Below are 13912 nucleotides of genomic sequence, written 5' to 3' on the forward strand. Positions count from 1 at the left end.
GGGGGGGCAGAGGCTTGGTGAGATAATGAATGGCAGGCTTAGGCTCCCCGCCCCCCTCCAGTCAGCAGACCTGCGGGAGAGCAAGCGGGGCGCGGGAAGTTTGGCGAATGAATGGGGTGAAGGGGATGGCAGAAGTCAGGGGCGCTGGAGACACCACCGAGGTAAAAGGGGGTGTAGCGGGGAAGAACCCACTGGGACAGGGCGTCTGGGGGTGCGGGGAGTTGTTGACTGGTGCTACGTGGAGAAAAGAAAAGAAGGAGGAGGGCCGGAGGCCGGCCCTCCCTCGGCACCGCCGCCAGCTCCCTGGCTGGTGACTTCCTCGTCCCCCTGGCCCAGCGCGGCCGCTGGCACTTGGGTGTCCCGGGGCCGAGCGGGCCGAGCACTGGGCGCCGGGCACCGGGACTTGGTGGAGCCGCCCGAAGGCAGCCTCGGGGCGGTGGGAACCGGATTCCTGGTGGCCTGGGCAGGTAAAAGGGGCGGGGACAGCGCCCCCTGTGCGCGGAGTCCCCGGGCGGCCCCGGCTCTGGCCGGGCGCGCTGGGTCCCGCGGGTCCCACCGAGGACGGCTCTGGTGGTGCACGCGAGTGTGAGTGTGCGCGCTCCCGGGTCGGGTGTGAGTGTGAGTGCGCCCCCTCCTCGCGTCCCCCCGGCTGGGTATGAGTGTGAGTGCGCGCGCGCGCGCCCGGGGGGCCGGGTGTGAGTGTAGTTACGCGCGTACACACACACACACACACTCCCGGGCCAGGTGTGAGTGTGAGTGCGCCCCAGTGTGCGCGCTCCCAGGCCGGGTGTGAGTGGGTGCGCGCGCGCGCGTGCCCGGCGGCCTGCAGGAGGCGACGGGAGCATCGCCTCTCGCCCCAACCAGTTAACCCAGCCCCGGCAGGGAAGTAGTCGCGCCACCCGGGCCGCCCATGGCTCCCATCCCATGGCCAGGTCAGTGCGTCCGGGGGGAGAGGGGGGTCCATCCAAGGGACACGCAGAGGGGGCTTTGGGGGTGGGGACCGGGGAGGGCTGAGGCCGGGCCGCTCCGAGTTCCCTCCGGGGGCACCGGGGACCTAGACGCCGGGGCGGCTCGGATCCTGCAGCGCTGCGCGGGTGGCACCGTCCATGCCGGTCCTCACCGGCTCTGCACGCTTGGTGTAGGTTTTGGTGCAGCCGCCTTGCAAGTGTGCTATGCCAGGAACTAAGAAATGGCCAGGCAAAGGAAGGATCTGACTTTCGGTGGATGGCTTTTAAAAAACATCTCTCGGCTCTTTTGGCTTGGGTAGGATGAGTTTGTTGTGAATGGATTTAAAGTTTATGCTTGTTTTTTTTTCTTTGCTTGTTCATTTGGCCTTTGCTGTGTTAAGAGTGAGAGCGTCCAGGAATTGTGACTGTCTGGGACCTGAGAATGTTCTCTGTTTCTCTCTCTCTTTCTCTCTCTCTCTCTCTCTGTTTCTCCCTTCACACACACACACACACCTCCATCTTCCATGAAACCTATGGAGTTTTGGTAAATGTTGGTTTCCACAGAGCGTTGGCTTGTGAAAGTTTCACTGAGAATATCTTCTTTCTTATTCCAAGAGGAAAGCCATTGGCAGTTGTAAACATGGAAAATGTAAAACAAAATTCTCTATTCCTTCAGGCTTTAAGTCTGTTTTTCATCCATTTGCGTAAGCATCCCTTGCTCAGCCAGCACAATTGGGAAGTCAGAAGTCTGCAATTCAGTCTGCAGTTCTGGCTGAAGAAGGACTGACTCAACAGACACTTGGAAAACTGTTGAATTCCTCCAAGAAGTTACTCCTTTGTCACACAGGGTGAAAACCAAGGAAAAGAGAGGTTTGTTTCACTAGACTCATGCAGCTTCATTGACACACCAAAGCATTGTGTGTCACCTACTTATTTCTGTCCTTGGCTCTCCAAAAGCAGCATTATGAGCGACAATCCTCAGCTTATAAGTATGTTAGGGCTGTGTTTCTTTTCTTGACTGTTGAGCATAAAGAAGCCTAATAGCACAAGAAGGAATGAGGCTGGAAGGCTGAGGGACAGGCTGGAGGACTGGGTGTCATGATCCTAGCCTACTGGTGCATGGCGTCCCCTAGTGGCATGACCCTAGCCGGCCAGGTCAGCTTCTCATCTCCATCTCATTTGGAGAATCAAAGGGTTTGATGGTCTTTGCCACTTCTTCCAGCAACCCAATAACTAGACTGGTAGATGGTCAACCCATAGCAGAGTAGTAGGAAGAGAGGAAAGGCTAAAATGGGGAGATGATTGGGAAGGCAACAAAACTAAGGAGGGTAGGATGGAAGAAAACCAGTATTAGGGGATGCCTGGAAGGCCCTGAACCTTCAGTGGACAGTTGATTTTCTCTACTTTTTTCCCCTTTTTCATTTCCAGAATGGAGTCCGTAATGCTTTTTCCCCCTTAAGCTCCAAGTCTTTGTCATTTAAAACTGGAAGCTGCTTAGCCTTAAAATTGACAAGGCCAATGTGATCCTTGTTGTCTGACTTATTTCTACTAGGTATCAGTGGACCAACTTGCCATCATCATTGATTGTCCCAGGGAAGAGTAATTGCCCAGGGCTGTGGGCATTCAGCTGGTTCTCACAGTGGAGGTGGTGGGGGAAGATTAGAAGGAGGGGGAGAGAGTGGGGTGGAGAGAAAGATTAACAGAAGTGGGAATGGAAGTGGTGGCCCTTTTGAAACTTTTACTTATACTCAAAATTAATCTTCTTCAAAATGTTAAGTTGATTTTTAATCCCCAAATTGTATCAAAGACTGTGAGCTTTTACTGTCTCTCTTCTGTTTGAGTTATTAGAACATTCAAGGGAAATGTAAATCTCCATTGTGGAGTCTTTTTGATACGTATGACATTCAGTCTGAAATTAGTGAATTATTTTAGGGCAAAGGATCATTTAAATGCTTAGTAAGGAAAGCTGTAATCTGAGCAGAATACACTGTATCATTTCAGCCCAGTAACAGGACTTTAGAAATGTATTTGGAGTTCAAGTTTTTAAATGTCTGTGTTTGATGTATGAGGCCTGTCATGCTTTTATTTATTCATTATTTATGGTTATCAATGTACTGTACACTTAAAGAACATGATTCACTTTAAAAGTGAAGTGTAATATAGTAAAAAAAAAAACTAAAAGAAGGTCTTGGTTTAAAATCTGAAAATATTTTCTGGTCTTGCTATTACAGTTGGGTTTCTTACTTTTGTCCATTATGTTACCCCCAAAGTAACAATACTTTAAAGATAATATTGTATTATTATTTAACTATCTTGTAGAGAGAGTTAAATTTTTAAGAAATCTCTTAGATCATTGGGAGAAAGGGAGAACATTTGAATTCAGTAAGAAAACATTGAACTTGTATGATGAGAAGAAGAAAAGAGCTAGAAAGAGGTGCAAAGCAGAGTATAGACTGAATAGGTGTATGAGTGTTATTTGGCTTGGCTGTGTAATAGCTCTGGGGTCTGTAAAGCTTGGCATGCCAGCAGATGGAAAATTAAATTCTGACTCTGGCGAGGACTTCACAAGTCAAGCTTGAAGGATGATGTGCCTTTTAAAGGATGAAGTGGGGAGAGCAAAGATCTGTTATCCTGAGCCAATATAGTTGAAGTCCCTAGTGACAAATGCTGAAAGGTAAAAGCAGTGCATTATGGGAAGCTGGGATGTTATTTTAACAAGTCGTGCTACTTACAAGAGTCTTATTTAACCCCAAGCTACATGAAAAAACTGAGTAACACATTTTAGGGGTCTAGTGAAAGGTGAAGGGTGAAAAGATACCAGGGTACCAAGTTTTTTTTTTTTTTAATTTTAAGACATTAACTACCTTTCATTGGAGCCTTAGCCAAAATTCAGTACAAAAGTCAATGCACAAACATAAAGTGCTTAGGAGTTCAAAACATGTATTAGGCAAAACTTCTGAACCTCTTAAAATTAAAAGGTAGAACTTCCAACCATGTAAAACCTTTAGGAACAATTACATTAGCAAAAAAGCAAAAACATTTGGCAACAATTCAGATTTAAACCAAATACCCAAATTATTCAAATCACCTAAAATAATTTTTGTTCATATTTAGAATAGCATAGCCATTTTCAGTAAAAATGTCTACTCTTCCCATTTCTTAATCATCCCAGAACATGTAGCTAGCCATCTTCCTCCCTAGATTTAAATAACAAATACAAATATTTATTCATGTAGGAGATTCTGCCATTTATCAGAATAGAATCATGAAAGTTTAATATCAAAAATGATCTCAAGCCAGTTGCCCATTGGCTCATGCCTGCAATCCTAGCTACTGTACTTAGGAGGCTGAGATCTGGGGATCATGATTCGAAGCCAGCCCAGGCAGAAAAGTCCTGTGAGACTCTTATCTCCAATTAACCACTCAAAAGCTGAAAGTGGCGCTGTGGGTCAAGTGGTAGAATGCTAGCCTTGAGTACAAAGAGGCTCAGGGACAGCACTCAGGCCCTGAGTTCAAACCTTACAACTGACCCTCAAAAAATCCCTTATCCAAAATGCTTACTTACAAGTCTTAGGTAGGAAATAAATTACGTTTTCTACTTTTTTTTTTTCTTCTTAAGGTCTTACCTATATGACTGGCTTTGAATCCTTATCCTCCTCCTTCAGCCTCCCAATTACTGGGATTACAGATGTTCACTACCACCCAGGGCTTCAGTTCTCTACTTTCTAGTAACACCTAATGACTGAGATTTTATGATGATGGTAGACTCTATTGTAATTTGTGGCTAGTATATTTTAGGACACTGTCACCAGTTTATTAGTTTTACTATATAAAATTTTTAGAATAAACTAGTATGTGGCTTCTCTCTCACTCCTTCCAGATTGATAGTGTTCTTTGTACTTTTTGAGGAACTTAGTAAAAACGGATGAGGTTATTGGTTTACAGCTGGGCCTTGGGCTTTTTGAGCATGGAACTGATGACTATGGGGTCATTTTTGTTTTTCTTTGTTTAGGGAAGGGCCTGCTGTTTAATGATAATTTAAACATGACTCTGGCAACTGGCATTCTTGACCTTGTTTATGTTATACATAGTATTCAACCACAGCAGTCCCATATTTGCAGCACAGAAGAGAAACAATTATTATTAGCTTAGAAATGGGGTTAATACCCTTGTAAAGAATGAGGACAGGCTGTATGGAATGTGGAGGCTTTTTTTTAAAATGAAGAATGTATTTTGATAGAAATAGCTCACTCAAGTTCTGTAGATTATTATTTAAGGTCTTAATATTTTCTTTTTAATTGCTAGCACTTTCTTATGTCTCTGGTAGAATCTTTATGGGATCCATTAAGAAGAGGTGTTGAACCTCCCCCACCACATTGGATGGATTTTTTTTTTCAGCCATAGGTCAAAGGTAGAGCTGCTTTCAGTAAAGGTTTTGAATTACCCTTGAACTTGAAGTGGCTAGACTACTAAAAAGAAAGATAAGAGATTTGATTAGCTTCTTTTTACTATCTTCAGGATACAATTTGAGTGAATGACCTTCTCAGCAGTATTTTTTACCTTCTGCAAGGAGACTGGGGTTTTGGAATGTTTAGTAAATTAAGCTAGCTGAGTTGAAGGAGCCCAAAGTTAGTGTATTTTATTTCTCAGGAGCTCAAAAGGGCACTTTTTAGTCCCACTGTGTGTGTGTGTGTGTGTGTGTGTGTGTGTGTTGGGAATGAGGGTGGCATTTAAATGCCTTGACATACTGTTTAGTAAATTAGTATGATTTTGAAGTCCTGTTATTATTATATTATTGACCTGTTGGTACAGACCAAAGGATATTATATTAATAATTGTCATCTGACCAGTGCTTTACAAATGCTAACCCTTCAAGTTCATGTAAAATTCAGTCTTTCCCACCAAAAGAAAAAAAATGAAAGGGGACTATATCACTGCATTCATGGATTTAGGTTATAATTTATTTTCTTTTTGTGGTACTGTTTTTAAAAAGTGATATAATGACAGGGCAGAGTCTTAACTTTAGTCCAGTGCTAAAACAAACATGTACAAGCCTGAGAGAGGCAATCAGGCTGGGTTCATTGTATTATGGGAATAAAGGGAAACGACTTCAAAACCAGCCCTCCCTTTTTTTTCTAAAAGAGAAAAAGAAAATTTGACTAATGACACTTGGTCTGAGATCTCTATTGTAGGGTGGGATTTCCAAGGCTGTAATTTCTTAGTTAAAGGAACTCTGTTCATTATGATGGTTTGGATTGCCTAGGATTTTAAAGGTTTAAAACTCACTGGGCAAGGGCTGCTGTGAGCCTTCTCCTTGGCAAGATTCTCTTAATTCATCATGTAAATACTGACACAATGACGAGATGAGATTTTGGGTCAATCTACTACACCCAGTTCTCTTCTTGGTGTTCTGTGACTAAACTCTCACCACTTTTATTGAAATTTTGCCCTAAGGGAAGGGTATTTCAAACTCTTCAATGAAGAACTGGATCTTGGGCGAGGAATTAAGTTCTGTTCAACTGAGTTGAATACAATTCAGGTATATGCAATTAACTGTTGCAAATGGGCCTTGTTCTAGGTCTCAAGGGTGGGTAAGGGTGAAGAAGGCAGGATTTCTACCCTCCATGAGAAGCACGCAGTCCGGTAACCGACAATTACAATTCAATGTATCAAGGTTTTGAGACTGATAAGCTCTGGTAGTATGAGATCCTCACTGGGGTAGGAGGGGAGTGGGAGGAGAGAAGAGGGGTGGTGGCTGACCTTTAGTGGTCAAGATAGTGGAGGTGGTAAGGAGGAAGGTCAAGGAGGGATGGAGAGATCTGGGAGATTATTTTCTGGTGGCACTCTGGGAGATAAACTGAGCCTAGAGGAGGAAGAAAGGAATCTAAGGAGGAGGGCCTAGGAGGATTTCTACTTTGTTTAGTTGTGACTGGGTTAATCAAAATGCTTCCCCTTTTACTCGTAAAATAAGAGATATGCACTGATTATCCACTTGCCAAATCTGGCTTTCTTTTCTGTGTTCCTGGGCTTAATTCTTTACATTACTCATTCATTTGTCTTTGAACATTCATTTGTTGAATACTCAATCTATCCTGGAGGACAGTGGGGAAGGAGACCAACCCCCCTCTTGTCAGGAAGCCTGCCTGCTGTCATATTTTGTGTATAACTAAAGTTTGGATTTACCTTCACACATGGGTGTCTTTTTTCTTTCTAGTTCTTCATTTTTAGGAACTCTTTTCTTCAAAATATCTTAGTGTTTTGCGGTCAGATAGCTTCTCCCCCCCTTAGGGAAGGAGATAGAGTTTAGTATTCTTGACTTCATTTTATGAACTTGAAATGTTCTGCCAAGATTTACCTGCTCATTGGAACGTTCCAGAGGCAGACACAGCCGGGTCTTATCTGTAGCTCTGGCTGGCTTCCATCTCATTTTGGACCCAGTTCGTGTTTGAGTTTTCCTGTGCAACTTATGGCTTGTTTCCTAGAAAACTGGGCATCTGGTGTTTATGGGAAGTGAGACTTATTTGAGGTCATGCTAGCGTGATGCTTTTTTACTTAAGTATTTGTTGAAGCCACTCAGGAATACAAACACCACAGCAAAGCATTCTAATCAGAAGAAAAGAACTGCATACACTTATAAAGATACACATTTTGGGCGGGGGTGAGGTGGAGTGGGGGGAGGGCAGTGATTCAAACAGTATTGATATGCCTGAAGTTACCACTTCAGCCTTACCAATCTGATACTACTGCTTTGTTATTATTTAGACAAGCAAATGGTAAACCTTCCATTCTTGCCCCTTTTTTATTCGCCTGTAGGAAACTATGGGTCTGTGTGTATGTGTGTGTGTGTGTGTATGAAGTTTTTATATACTCCTACATACTCATGTGCATGTGTCTGTACCTGTTTCTTTTCCCTCTGTTCTCTTTCAACCTTTTAAAGAGGTTGTACCCGAGGCTAGCAGTGAAGATGACAAGTCTGAAGCAAGCCAGAAGATCCTGCACAGCATTTTACTGGAACTGTTACAGCATGACATTACACAATTAAGAGTGCTTGTCAGAGTGATATGGATGTCTAGCAGTTATGAATGGGAAATGAAACTATTTCCAGCTGTGTGACAATCAAGATGATAAATGTCACTGTAGAGCCTGTTATTCCCACGAGGACTCTGCTGCATCTGGGTCTCAGGCAAGAGGAGACAAGGGCATTCTGGAGCACGTGTGTCCCCAAACAAGGCACCAGTGGAAACCTATCACCACTTCTCCAGTCATTGTAGGCAGCATTCATTGTGGGAACACTAAACAAAGGACCTTCACCCCCACTCCTGTTAAAAAGTCTGTAATCTGCTGATGATAAGAATGGTGTGTTTTTACTGAGGAAGTAAGAGCTGAAACAGAATTGCCTTTTGCTAAGGGGCTACTTTGCCCTCTTGAACTGTGATTTGTTGGAAGAAGGATTATGGTTATGTCAAGAAAATGAGGCATTTGTCTTGTTCTCACTATCTATATTGTAGTTCCATAGAGGACTGCTTTCTTTACTTTCTGAGTAGTCCCAGAGATGGAAAGGTTCAAAGGCTAGGACCGGATGGCTGGCTTTTCCAGCAGGATTCAGCAGGATCTGTTTTCCAGTCACTTTATCTGAGATCCTGACCATTGAGTTTCATGCAGCTGATATCTTGGAGCAATTTTTGGTGGAGAGAGAGGGGGGTGGAGGGAAGGAGAGGGAGTGGGGTGTAAAATAGCTAAAAACTATGGATCCTGCTCTGAGTAGCTTATTTAACAAAGAGGGATATAGACACAGATGACTGAAGATCTGGCAGCCAGGGATAAATGCTGCAAACCAAAGTTTATCAAGCTGCATGTGTCTGAATGAATGGGTTGGTACGTATTCCTTGGACTAGAAGAATGATTTGCATGACAGCAAGGGGCTGGTTTTTGGTCCATGGAGAAGTTCATTCCTTTCAGAAAGACAGGGAAAGACAGGGCATGCACGTGAGTGACAGGTTCAGTCTGGAATTTCTGGTTTCAGGTAGAGTGGTGGTGTGTATGTGAAGGTTGAGGAAGGTTCTGGAGATGGTTGGGGGTCAAAAAGGGCATGTTGATGCCATTTACAGATGGGACATGAAGGTATAAAGATTGGTACAGGGAGTTTGTTAGTTTTAGACTCAACTAAAACCACTCTGGCAGAGTTGTTCGTCAGATTGCTGGAAACTTGAGTCTGAGCTTAGCTGAGAAGTCCCATCTTGCAAGGTTCAGTCAGCAGTAACGTGTGTGTGCACGTGTATGTGTGTGTGTGTGTGTGTGTGTGTGGGCGGGCGCACTAGTTCTGGGGTTGGAACTTAGGGCCTGGCCACTGTCCCTTTGCTTTTAAGCTTAAGGCTGGCACTCTACTACTTGAGCCACGTCTCCACTTCAGGCCTTTTAGTGACTAATTGGAGGTAAGAGTTTCATGGACTTTTCTTCCCCAGCTCGCTTTGAACTGCGATCCTCAGTTCTCAGCCTCTTGAGTAACTAGTATTAGAGGTGAGAACCCCTAGTAACCAGCAGTATTAATTGTTATATGTTGAACAATTGTTATGTGAGAGTGGGAGTGGCAAACTGGAAGAGAACTTTCAGAGCAAGGAGGGGGATAGGTTCAATATTTTTACATAAGCAAGACAGTTTGTTTCTTTAGGTTATTTTTCTTAAGCAGATGATTCACATAGTATTATGAGTTGTTAGGTATTCATTGGACATCTATTTGGCTTTTCTTGATGACGGGATTCTGGAGTGATATAAAGGAAATAGTGTGAATTTCAGTATAATGTTCTCAGGGGTGAACACAAATCCTGAGACTATCCATTTTAGCTACTGGCAACCGGAAAACATCTTGAAGGTTGTTGGGAGACTCATGGTAATTTGGAAGCTAACAGGAGCTGCAAATATAGTTTTAATTTACTGTGGATCTAGCAGCGGTGTGTCATTGCTGTCGTTACTGAAAACAAACAAACAACAACACAATGATAAATACACCCCTTAGAAGAAGTTTGGAAATCCTCATAGTCTGAAGACCTCATTATGAGAAACTCCAACAAGGTTTTCAGGTTTTTTATTTTTTAAAAAGCTTGGGTAAATACTAGGTTTTCAGAAGTACAACTTTGTATCTTACCTGGTTAAAGGAAAGCTTTTTCTAGTAAAGAATTTATGTCCATTTCAAGTAACTGTATTGGCATATACCTTCTTACAAGGTAGAACCAAGAGATTCATTATTTTTCCCCTCTTTTTAAGTCAGCATGATTCATCAACTTTATTCTCATTTCCATTTCATAGCAAAAATGATACAAGCTCTTTTGGAAGGTTTGGAATACATGGGAGACTTCGGCCACTCATACCATTTGTGGATACTTTCTTTGCAATTATTAAAATATTTATTCTGTGTGAATATTTAATAGCATCCTACTTTGTATCTGTATACATGCCATTAAAATTTTTTCATTTTAAATACTTGATCATTACATCATAGTCACTGTTAAATTCATTAACCCCTGTCTGTTCTTGCTTCTCAGAAGACCTGGGCTTCTCTTCCCATATTTAGGAGCAGAGGTTTCTAGATTCTATAGTTATCTTAAATAATCTCCACTAGGAGCTTATCAACACAGAGGCTGTGGTTGTCAGGCCTTTTCCATCTGAAAGTGGCAATGTATGTAATAAAACAAGCCTTGCAGGGGATAGAACCCAGGACCTTGAGCATGCCAGAACTATATCCCCAGCCCAGATTCTCTGGTTTATGCTAATACCAATCACTTGTAGGATGGAAAACAATATAGGGCAAGTAAATGTCCTTGTAAAGAACAGCTCTCATTGGGAATGCCACTCATGATTCATTGTGACTGTTCTGCCTTAGTATAGGTATTTGTACATGAAACTCTGGCATCATTTATTGTTTTAGTTTGTTCTGATAAGTGAATGGATTTCAGCGTTTTTATTTCTTGTGGATTAAGGGTTTCTGTTTCCTGAGTGCTTGAAAAGAGCATGGTTTTCTAAAGGTGACAAGTATGATTTCTATTCATTAGTTCAGCTACTACATTAATACTATTCACATGCTCTTGGCCCTGTTTGTCTGCTTGAACTGTTACAGGACAATAGTGCTCCTTTGGTGCTTCTCTATGAGTAGGCTGGGCTTCTGTCTATTTCTTTGTTTCTTCTTTCCTTTTTTCCCCCTGGTGCTTGGACCCAAATGTCAATTTCTTTGTAATACTTTCTATGTTAAATAACAGTATGAAATAATATAAAATAACCCTCTGTGATTTTTTTTGTCTCCTGATATTAATGTTGCCAATTCGCTTTTCTTCTCTCAAATGACTTCATTTATCCATGTGATTTTAAACTGATGTCATTGTAGATCATATATTTGCTGCAAAGCAATATTTAGTTGGATTGGTCTTAAAGAATTTTTTCACCAGGAAACATTACTTTTATTGTAATGTGAATTTTTTATTAGAATTGTTCTTGTTATTTTTGTTTAGAAATTGAGGTGGGAAAATAAGATGCATGCCTTTTTTACTTGAATTCCTTGTTTTCATAGTTAAGTATATACTTGGAAGTTCAGATAGGTGTGGGATTTCTTTTCTTTTCTTTTTTTAAATGGCAGTTCTAGGACTTGAACTCAGGGTCTGAGTGCTGTCCCTGAGCCTTTTTTGCTCAAGGCTAGTTTTCTACCACTGGAGCCACAGTTTCACTTCCACCTTTTTGGTGATTAATTGGAGATAAGAGTCTTAATGGACTCTCCTGGGCTGGCTTTGAGCCTCAATCTTTAATTCTCAGCTTCCTAAGTTAGCTAGACTTACAGGTGTGAGCCACTGGTGCTTGGCCTGTGGAGATTTTATTTCACGTATTTTGGCATTGATTCATCATCTTTATTTATCTTCTTCTTAGGCTGATTACTGTATGGAACTAGCCAGGACTCCGGATTGTTGACCTGGCAAAACTTTATTTTCAGAATTGGAAGCAACAGCTGAGTTTGACTGTTTCTCCAAGGACATCTCACCCCTCAGTCAGGGCTTTGGCACATTGAACACATTGAACTTTTGGGATGAGTTTCAATTCCTACTGAAGCATTTGACTATTTCAGAGTAGAATTCCACAAATCAACACTGAATTCACATCTCATTCAGATATGGGATAGCACATTATGGAATAGCATTTCATTAGGAGTCAGCCATGTTTCATGCTCAAGGAGGGTCTTTCTGTAAGAGATTTATTATGAATGTATTTCACCTTTGCTATGGATTAAATCATGCCCCCACTAATACTAATATAGTGAAGTCCGAACCCCCCAATATATCTATGTTTAGAGGTAGGGTAATTGACATTAGGTGAGGTCAAAAGACTGAGTCTCTAATCCAATAGGATTGTGGTCTTATAAACTGAGGTAGCTTTCTCCATTCACATGTGTGGAGGAAAGACCACGTGATCATCTAGTGAGAAGTAGAACTGTGGGAAAATAAATGTACATCATGTAAACCATGCAACTAGTCTAAGATGATACAGTATTTCATTCATTTTGGCCAGAAAGAAAAGCAGAATTAATTTGTAATGGCCAGTAACTGTTTCAGGCAGATGCTAGTGGCTTCTTCTTCTGTCTGTCTCTTTCTTTTTCTCTCTTCATCCTGTTTGAATGGCATGAATAACTCAGTGGGCAAAAAATTTTCTGTAAATGTTCTTAAAGTATGTAAAAATTATTGAACTTTTAAACACTGTTTGTTTTTCTGTGAAATACTGCTTAACATGCTCCTGTTTTGTTGTTACTGCTGTTGTTGTTTTGTTTCTAAACCCTTTTCTTTTCCTCTCCCCTCTCTGTGCTGGGTGTTGAACACAGAGCCTAGGCACTGTCCATTAGCTTTTTTTTTTTTTAAACAAAACAAAATTCTTAAGGTACACTCTACCACTTAAGCCATAGCTCCACTACTGGATTTTTGGTGGTTAACTGGAGGTAAGACGTTCTTGGCTGGGCTGGTTTTGAACTGCAGTCATCAGGTCTCAACCTCCTGAGTAGCTAGGATTACAGGCATGAGACACCAGTGCCTAGATTTTACCCCTTTTTTTGAGACAAGGTCTGGGTAACCCAGACTGGACTCAGACTCATGCTCTTTCTGCCCCAACCTATTACATTCAGGGATTATAGTTCTGTATTGCCTCATCTGACTTTCTGTTTAATGTACTGTTCAATGTAGTTTTAAAAATTGTTTTTGAAAGCATATTATGACAATACTTAAATAAGACTATTCCTATTTACAGTTATCTAATGAATACATTTTTCATTTAATCCTATTAGTTTTATGGCTTATTTCCATTATGGACTGTTTTATGGTCTGCTTTTTGCCAGAGGTAACAAATTTGTGGTTTCGTTTCTATGGTCCATTTTTAAAAGCTACTCTTAAATGTGGCAACATATTCTGAATCATTTTAATAGCCTAGTAATAATCCTTTAAGTTATTAAACTGTTCATTCAACCATTGTCCTATTTTTGGACATTGAATTTTAATCCATTTCCTTGCTAGCTTAAAAAAAACATTTCACCCACAGCTTTTCATGTAATTTATTTTTACAGTATCAAAGAATTGATTCACTAATTTGAGAGTAGTTTCATTTGGATTTTACAAAGGTTCTTGAACTTTGTATGCATGTGTGTGTGTGTGAGTCTCCTGGGGCTTGAACTCAGAGCCTGGGTGCTGTCCCTGAGCTTTTTTGCTCAAGACTAGCACTCTACCACTTGAGCCATTGCTCTATTTCTGGTCTTAGTCTTTCTTGTCCAGGCTGACTTCAAATTGAGATCTTTAGATCTCAGCCTCCTGAGCAGTTAGTGCCACCAGCTAGTGCCCTGCTTCTTAAACATTTTTTTTTTTGTCGGTCGTGGGGCTTGAACTCTGGGCCTGGGCGCTGTCCCTCAGCTCTTCAGCTCAAGGCGAGCGCTCTACCACTTGAGCTACAGC

The 13912-nt window shown here is 41.8% G+C and overlaps 1 protein-coding gene across 4 annotated transcripts in view; it reads left to right on the forward strand.

The window, feature by feature from the left end:
• Positions 1–13912, forward strand: part of Lpar1 (lysophosphatidic acid receptor 1) — a 126901-nt gene that overhangs the window by 2077 nt on the left and 110912 nt on the right. Inside the window, exon 1 of one of the 4 annotated variants that reach the window (XM_013023316.1) lies at positions 84–161. The exons of 1 other annotated variant lie outside the window; for it this stretch is intronic. The gene's annotated coding sequence lies outside the window, so the exon portion shown is untranslated. Of the gene's footprint in view, positions 1–83; positions 162–380; positions 468–776; positions 933–13912 lie in introns of those variants that run through there. 2 more of the 4 variants (XM_013023315.1, XM_013023314.1) reach the window with 2 other exon arrangements.

The sequence above is a fragment of the Dipodomys ordii genome, unplaced genomic scaffold, assembly GCF_000151885.1.
Source record: "Dipodomys ordii isolate 6190 unplaced genomic scaffold, Dord_2.0 Scaffold67, whole genome shotgun sequence".
In the NCBI taxonomy this organism is placed as follows: domain Eukaryota; kingdom Metazoa; phylum Chordata; class Mammalia; order Rodentia; family Heteromyidae; genus Dipodomys; species Dipodomys ordii.